Source organism: Cuculus canorus, chromosome 1, assembly GCF_017976375.1.
Source record: "Cuculus canorus isolate bCucCan1 chromosome 1, bCucCan1.pri, whole genome shotgun sequence".
NCBI lineage: Eukaryota > Metazoa > Chordata > Aves > Cuculiformes > Cuculidae > Cuculus > Cuculus canorus.
This window is the reverse complement of record NC_071401.1, coordinates 64,917,994-64,926,650: the sequence shown is the minus strand read 5'-3', so window position 1 is coordinate 64,926,650 and position 8,657 is coordinate 64,917,994. Positions and strand designations below refer to the sequence as shown.

Genomic DNA, 8,657 nt, shown 5'->3' with positions numbered 1-8,657 from the left:
AGTCTCACTCTCATGTAGATCTGGGATTTAAACAAGATATACTCTTGGACTTAAGAGCATGGAAGGTCTTTGTGGCTCTGTAGCTTAGACAAACCCAGAGAGTCCTATAAACCTGAGAAAACCTAGAGAAATTGGAGTGGGCAGATGTCTGCTGTAAAATACCGGACCGGCGTTGAGAAATAAGGGTCCTGACTTTAAGCGCATTAGCATGGGTACCTTTAGCAGTGAAACCAATGCAACAAGTATTTCAGGGCTTTTACAGAACCAGCCAGGTGTAGATGCTTGATGACCAAGTCAGTGTCACAAAAGGCTGTTACTCAGAACGGCTGGGATAACATGAACAAAAGCAAGAGTCCATAAGGTACAACTTAATTTCCCAATGTAGTATAGACACAACCTTCAAGCTACCAAGTCATCTCCATGCTGCGAAACAAATTCAAGGCCCATGCCAGTCTTTTAAGACATACAATTTCATCCTCCTCTGATCCTTTTCTTCACCTTAGTCATTCTTCTGTACATCTGATTCTGATCTTGGTGGGTTCCACAACTGCCTCTCTCCTTCTGGAAAAGATTGTTGGTTGAAGGAAGCATAAGTCTCATATCCATTATGAAATGTAACTGCCATTTGAGAAAATCATCTTTGATTCAAAGGAACTGCTAAGTGGTTGCTAAGAAAAGTAAGATGCAGCACTTTGTGCTGCCAGGTCCTACATTAAGTAAGGAGATACCAAATTTCAGATGAGCTGGAGATAATGTCAGAAAGCAAACTACACCAGCCACCTCCCAAATTACAGATAAGTTACAACAGTTGTCTCAGCCAATGGTGAGTGGGCAGGATGGTCAGACAGGGGAAAATACAGAAAAAAGCTCTTCCCCTTCCTCACCTCAAGAGTTGATCTCTCAATAGGAATCAGGAAACTCACTTCCTCTCTGTTGCCCAGGAGGAAAATTTTCCTCAGAGAAACATCAGATCAGAAAATGGTGCAAGGGTGAAGAGCTCTGGGTCTCTGTCTTAGCCTCCTGCAGCCCCAAGAACTTTGATGAGGTGGACACAAAACTCCTTGAGGTGTAAGTGGGACTGACATGAGAATTTAGGAAGAACATGCAGATTAAGAGAACTGTTGGGTAGTAAGATTACTCTGAAGAAGCAGATCTAGTAGAGGTTGTTAGGGAGGCTGCTTAGGGATAGCATTAATTACTGGATACACAGTGAACAGATGTGCTTGCAGGAGTTAAATATGGAACAGCGAACATCACGACTATTCCTCTTTCTCTGTCACTTGCATACACATCTATCTCCAGAAGGGCAATGCAAGCTAAGGACTCAAATAACAAAGCCTTTGTTTGAACTGTCCTTTTGGCTGGAGGGAGTCTGATGTGAATTCTGAGCTTTTAAAATGTGGCATAAATCAAAACAACAATCCAAAATCCTGCTCATCCCTAGGCTATCTTTATTATGGCCAGACAACAAGGGAAACAGAAGGTGCTTCTGGGTAAGGGTGTGATTTCCAGTGACCCATCTGATTTCCAGTGGGAGCACTAGGAGTAATGAAGCTGACAGAGTATGGAAGAAGAGAGAAATGCCTATGATCTCTTTTTCTAGGGTACACCCTGTCAATGAGACAGGATGGAGAAATCTCTAAGAGACTTTTGCTGAGGAAAGGCTCTGCAAACCAAATGCAAATATGTAGAGTGCCTGACCTGTCTTCTGTAGCCCTTTGATCTTTCTTTCACTGTTGTCTTTTATCTTCAGTCAGCAGCTACACTGAACATCTGTCTTCTTGCCTGCTAGCAATGTATGCAGTGCCCTCCCTTGGCTACCCAAGGGAAAGAGGGAGAGAGTGGTTTGGAGGATGGAAACTTGTGCCATACACTGTGGAATGGACATGCAGCTTTCCCACCCTTGGTTTGACTCTAGCTAGCCCTGTACTTTTTCAGTGACAGCAGGTCAGAAAAACACATGGCCTCCAGAAGGAAAAAGATTAGAAGCTAACTCCCATCTTTCATAAAAGGAAGAGAAATAGGATGCAGCTCAAATTACAATCTGAGCTTCCTCCATAATTCCTACTCTACCCTTCTGAACAAAAAGTTCCTTCTACTGCCTAGGTTGCCCCTATACTTCAGTAAAGAAAGACATTCCTCACATATATCCCATTGCAACAATGAAGCGAGGCACAGATGTTTGTGTTACCTGAAGTCTAATGCCACTTCTAATTTTACATCTGAATTTCTGCAAGCTTTCCTCTTGCCTTCCCATTACTGCTAGCGGCAGAAGATTCTAGGCATGAGTTGTGAATAGTAAAGGCAGAGGATCTTCTTTGGCAGCTTCAAAATAACCTGGAGTAAGCAATTATTAAAGTGCAAAGCTACAGAAAGGATGGTTTTAATTTACTATAACCTTCAGAAAGAAACCTACTGGAAAGAGAAAAATTCTAGTACTGCTCTCTGCATGGATATGCTATGTGGTGCCCCTGAAGCTGAAGTAACCCTCAGTTATGCTGATGGAGGCTCACTGGGACTGATTAAAGAAAAAAGAGGGGATGTTACCACAACTAATGTTCATACGCTGTGAAGTCAGGAGGCAGCTAGGGACCTGCTGTCTGGAACTTTGGTGCATCTTTGGAATCCATAGGTAAATTGAACACCAGCTGATTGTGATTTAGAAATTCAGATGAAATACAAAAATGAGAAAGAAGTTCATGAAGGCATTTCAGAGCCTTGCAGAAGCCTGAGCAAAATCATTTCCCAGAAACAAAACACCAACTGAAAGAACTAACTCCCTGAGTGGTAGCGTTGCTGTTGCTGTGCCAGTCATAGGACAGGTAAGACAAGGTTTCTACACAGGGTAGCATCTTTTATTAGTCCAGATACTGTACGTGGAAAATTAGACAAGCCTTAGGCACACAAGGTCTTATCTCAAATACATATAATGTCCTTTATTAGACCACCTTTTGGAGACCCACACTTCTCTGATTTAACAGGAAAAGGGTTGGATGATATTCTCAAGGATATCTCAAAACACATTAGATACCACTGTGTGAGTAACTGAACCTAAGGATTGTTTGTAGGTAAAGAAAATATAGTTTGATGCACAAATTCTTAGTTTACAAGAAGTAATCTTCCTCCACACTGTTCAGACGTCATTTCAAAATCTTCTGATGATGGTTTTATTACAATGCAATATATTCTTATTCCAAAACTGGAATGACTAAATTTTAGTAGCTAATTTCAGTCTTGTCATCATATGCTTTGTGCAGAATAAGGAGATTATGAACAATTTTGTGGTTGGACTCACATCAACTGTTCTCTCTCCAGACTTGCAATCTGTGAAATCTGTGCCATCCAAAACATCTAAATAAGGAATCAAGGCCAATGCATTTTTTATCTGCTGCCATTTTTCATAAGTAATCAACTAGCTGGGTTTTAAACTATAGACTATGAGATATTGTAGAAGGCAGGCAGAAGGGAAGGATTTCTTCCCTTTCCTTCATGGTTTCTCCTTATTTTATCACTGTCACACAAAACAAAATGGTTCCACTGTTAATGAAACAACTACTTGACAAAACCATGTAGCAGGCCACCACTCTTCAGTGTCTCAGAGTATGCACAGTACGTCACTGAGCTAAGTAACCACTCAACATTGTGCATTAAGCTAATGAAATTATCATGGCTGACTCAAATTTGAAGTCTTTTTAGTAAAAACAGGGAATGACTCAGACAACTTTTTTTCTTCATGAAGAGGAATAGAATATCAGAACGGATGTTACCCTTAGTGCTAAGCTGATCTTGAAAAGTAATATACTGAGGAACAAAATGCAGAGCAAAATAATCTGGACTAAATGGGTCTTTCTCAAAGAGTAATGGGAAAATTACAGAGGACGGTGATTAAATGACGACAGTAAAATCAGTTTCCACAGGAACTTATGATCTCTTCTATTCTTTCAAATTTAATTTTCCTAATTCTGAAATCAGGACATGACTATCATATGGACACAATCTCAACTTTGTACATGAATACCTCATCCCCCATCTGTCCATCTGGCTTGTATGTTGTTGCATATCCAATTCTCCTCTGTGCCATGCATCTCCAGCTGCTGCAGACAGGGAACTGAAGTGGTGAGCTCTTGTGCATTCCTGTGTATGACAGTTCAGATGCAGCTATTGACTGCTGCACTTGGGAACACTACAGCCGGTTGCTCCCCACTTGATTTGTTCACTATCCCTTCTTCTGTATGATATTAGAGACTTCACTAAAACTCCCATTTGTTTGGAAGTAGGAGGCAACCAGGAAGTTCCTGGGAGATTCTGAAATTCCCTAGCAACATTTATTTTCATGTTGCAGTGAAACAAAGAATTCAATTAAAATGCCCCAGTTTAATTTTGGAAACATCACTAGGACCTCAGAATTACAATCCCAAATGGACACCATCCAGAGCATGGCAGCCAACCTGCTCTTCACTGACACAAACTGGTAATTAGTAATGCTGCCAATTTGCTCTGAATCATAATCTGGAAACAAAAGGAGATGTGCAACAATGAATCACGTTTGTAAAGTGCCCCACGATTTGTTTGTGTTGACAATTTTTTTTGCTGGTACAACCCACTTTTTGAACACTTCCAAGTTCATAACAGGCATTCTTTTTTCAAACCAGTTTTTAACCCAGCTATCTTTAGCAAAAGGTTTCACCTGACTTTGCATGAGGAAACGAAGTACAATTTAACATCTATAGAAGCACATTTTTATGCTGCTGAAAATTTTTTAGAAATATGTGCATTTGGGAACTGTGTGTGGTTTTGTAACCAGATGCCATAGTAGAGAATTTCAGAGACACACATTTTATAAGTGACATTGAAAAAAATTACTCTTAATATTTTTATTCTTAGTTAGGCATCTCTAAAGTCAGTACACTCCTGCTCTCTCTGAATGTGATATTAGCACATTGCTTTTTGGTTTTGGTTTTGCATTCTCAGTCTTCACTCAGTCTTCACTGACAACCGCTCTCCTCACCCCTCCTGGGTCATGGAGTAACAAGATGGTGACCAGGGGGATAAACCCCCTCCCATTATAGAGGAGGATCAGGTTCGTGACCACCTGAGGAGACTGAATATATACAAGTACTTGGAAACCGATGAGATGCATCCCAGAGTCCTGAGGGAATTGGCAGATGTGGTTGCCAAGACACTCTCCATGATATTTGAAAAGTCATGGCAGTCAGGAGAAGTCCCTGGTGACCGGAAGATGGGTAATGTTGTGCCCATTTTTAAAAAAGGTAGAAAAGATGACTCTGAGAATTACCAACCTGTCAGCCTCACCTCTGTGCATAGGGATCATGGAACAGATCCTCCTAGAAGCTATGCTAAGGCACATGGAGGATAGGGAGGTGGTTAATGGCAACCAGCATGGCTTCACTGGGGGCTTTCTATTTCACAGCAGTGGACATGGGAAAACCAATAGCTGTAATCTATATGGACTTCTGTAAAGCCTTTGGCACGGTCCCCCACGACATCCTTCTCTCTAACCTGGAGAGATATGGATTTGATGGGTGGATGGTTAGGTGGATAAGAAATTGGTTGGATGGTCATATTCAGAGAGTAGTGTTCAATGGCTTGAAGTCCAGATGGAGATCCATGACAAGTGATGGCCTTCAGGGATCTGTATTGGGACTGGTGCTGTTTAATATCTTTATCAATGATATTGACAGCAAGATTGAGTGCACCCTCAGCAAGTTTGCAGTTGACACCAAGCTGAGTGATGCAGCTGCCACAGTGGAATGACGAGATGTCATCCAGAAGGACCTGGACAAGCTGGAGAAGTGGGGCTGTGCAAACCTCATGAGGTTCAACAAGGCCAAGTGCAAGGTCCTACATCTGGGTTGGGGCAATCCGCAGTTTAAATACAGGATGGGGGACAGCGTGATTGACAGCAGCCCTGCAGAGAAGGACTTGGGGGTGCTGGTCAAGGAGAAGCTCGACATGAACCAGCAATGTGCACTCGCAGCCCAGAAGGCCAACTGTGTCCTGGGCTGCATCAAAAGAAGCGTGGACATCAGGTTGCAGGAGGTGATTCTGCCCCTCTATTCCTCTTTTGCGAGACCTCATCTGGAATACTGTGTCCAGTTCTGGAATCCTCAACTTAAGAAGGATATGGAGTAGCTGGAACGGGTCCAGAGGAGGGCTACAAAGATGATCGGAGGTCTGGAGCACCTTCCCTACAAGGACAGGCTGAGAGAGTTGGGCTTGTTCAGCCTGGAGAAGAGAAGGCTTTGAGGAGACTTTATAGTGACCTTTCAGAAACTGAAGGCGCCTACAAGAAAGCTGGGGAGGGACTTTATACAAAAGCTTGTGGTGATAGGGTGAGGGGGAATGAGTATAAACTGCAGAGGGGCAGATTTAGACTAGACATAAGGAGGAATTCCTTCACCATGAGAGTAGTGAGGCACTGGCACAGGTTGTGCAAGGAAGCTGTTGGTGCCCCATCCCTGGAGATGTTCAAAGACAAGTTGGATGGGGCCTTGGGCAGCCTGATCTAGTGGGATATCGCTGCCCATGTCAGGGGGGTTGGAACTGGATGGGCTTTAAGGTCCCTTCCAACTCAACCCATTCTATGACTCCATGACTGTACAGCCCAGCCTCTCCGTGCAGCCGTACCCCTCAGCCAGGGATGCTCCCTGCGGGGAGCGCCGCAGGAGACCCACCCCGGCAAGAGGGAAAGGGCAATGGTGCGGTGCCCACGTCCCCAAAGGCGGGGCGCTAATGCCCCCACAGAGCCCCCCTACCCCGTCCCGGCGGGGGCGGCTCGGGCTGCAGCACCGCCCCGGCGCGGGCGGAGCGCGGCGCTCCCGCAGGTGGGAGAGGCGCAAGACGTGCGTCGCTATTCTTATTTTCTTCTGTTTGTTTGTTTGTTTGTTTTTAAATTTATTTGAACAATCGGTTTCTTCTCCCCTGCCACCCCGAAGCTGGATGTCTCCGGAGGGAAGCCCACCGCATCCATCCTGCGGAAAGTAAGCGCCCTTGCCGGAGGGACCCCGGGGCTCCGCGGGCTGGGGGCGCTTTCCCTGCAGTCCCCCTCAGGACGACTTTGCTGGAGACTTAGGTGGCTTTTGTTTTTTAACTCTGAGTTTTTGTGAGTGATAGAGGCAGGTGGGTTCCCCCACCCCACTTTTCTCCCTAAATAAGGTTAAAAAAGTTAGTGAAGGAGAAATCATAAAGTGAGATTGACTTGAACGGCTTTTACTTGATGCAATGTTTAAGAAGTCAGGCAGAACCGGGGCGCTGAGAAGGTGTTCTCTGACCCCTCTGCTGCTGACATCCCGTCTGAGTCTCCGAGAGGTGGTTCTCATCACTTGGGTGCATCCCGGGAATGACTCTGCCTCATTCGAGTCACCTTCCCTGGAGGTGCTTAAGGAATGGGTTGATGAAGTGCTGAGGGACGCGGTTTAAGGGAGCGATGGGAACGGTTGGACTCGATGATCCAGTGGGTCCTTTCCAACCTGGTGATTCTATGATTCTGTGATTCACTGTTAGCATCTACAGTTCTGTGCAAGGAATTCCTCTTTGCATGTAGGAGGGGTTGCCTTAACTTTTAAAATAAAAATAACTTTTATTTCAGAAGCAATAATTCAAGGTTTTCTTGTGCTGTTTTACCACACTGTTAAAGTTTTCCTTCGAGTAAATAGCATGGCTTTCGAAACATAGTGGACCTCATAGCGTGCATTCTGCACTTAACGCTGTTTTCATTTCTGTGTCTGTCTTTTTCTTGAATGGGAATTCCTGAAAGAAAGTCTGTAAGTCTGCGTGCCATAGGTTCTCCCACCAGCAGAAGGTTTTGGGAGCTGAGAGGTTGCGTAACATCTGGATCATAGAGCCTCCTCTCTGTCTTCTAGATCACTTCTAAAGACGAAACTCTGTGTCTCTTGACATCTCACCGTGTGATTCAGTGCGTGCAAAGAATAACTCATAGCAGACAGGAATTTTGCTTCAGTGTGTGAAGTCCCACGCAGGCACCCATCTCTGAATGGTGTTTGAAAGAATTCTTTCAGGTGATTCCTCTGTTTGTGGAAGGTTTCTGTTAAAAATAATTTAGTTTCTCATCTGGAAAGCAAGGTTTAGTGTATAAAAATTTCAAAATATAGTATTCCTAATGTAATTTTGGCATCAGGTCAGAGGGTTGATTCCTCCTTCATACGATTTCATCTGGAATTGTCTTTGAAAGGTTGTGATTTTGTTTAAGATTTTAACTTTTCAGTAGAAAGCCAAGTTTGTAAATGAAGTAAAATCACTATTTTAAAATTATTTTAATATGAACTGAACAAAAGATTGATTAAGGCTGTGTGGATATGTAAAAAGCTATTCTTTATAGCTCCTCTCTTATATCACAAGGGAATAATATAAATAAAATCTAAGGAAATTGTGTAAGTTTTTTGGCAATGTGATTTTGAAGTTTGATTTTATTTTATGCAATTTCATCAGGTGTTGAAAGTGAATTAAGCATCATCTTTGGTATGTTTCTAAGGGAAGTTGGTAAAGAATCTGACAATTAGAAACAATGAACAAGTTCTTCTTAGAAAAAACCAAAACAATCCTAAATACTTAAAGCTAATATGTTCAATAAGGTAGTGCTTATTTTAGGGCAAAGTCAGAAAGAAAAAACAGCTTCA

General features: G+C 43.1%; 1 protein-coding gene across 1 annotated transcript in view; it reads left to right on the top strand.

Moving 5' to 3' along the window:
* The first annotated feature begins 6,837 nt into the window (after window positions 1-6,837).
* LOC128854170 (opsin-3-like) overlaps window positions 6,838-8,657 on the top strand; it is an 88,461-nt gene continuing 86,641 nt past the window's right edge. The window contains exon 1 of the mRNA XM_054085059.1: window positions 6,838-7,001. The gene's annotated coding sequence lies outside the window, so the exon portion shown is untranslated. The remainder of the gene's footprint in view (window positions 7,002-8,657) is intronic.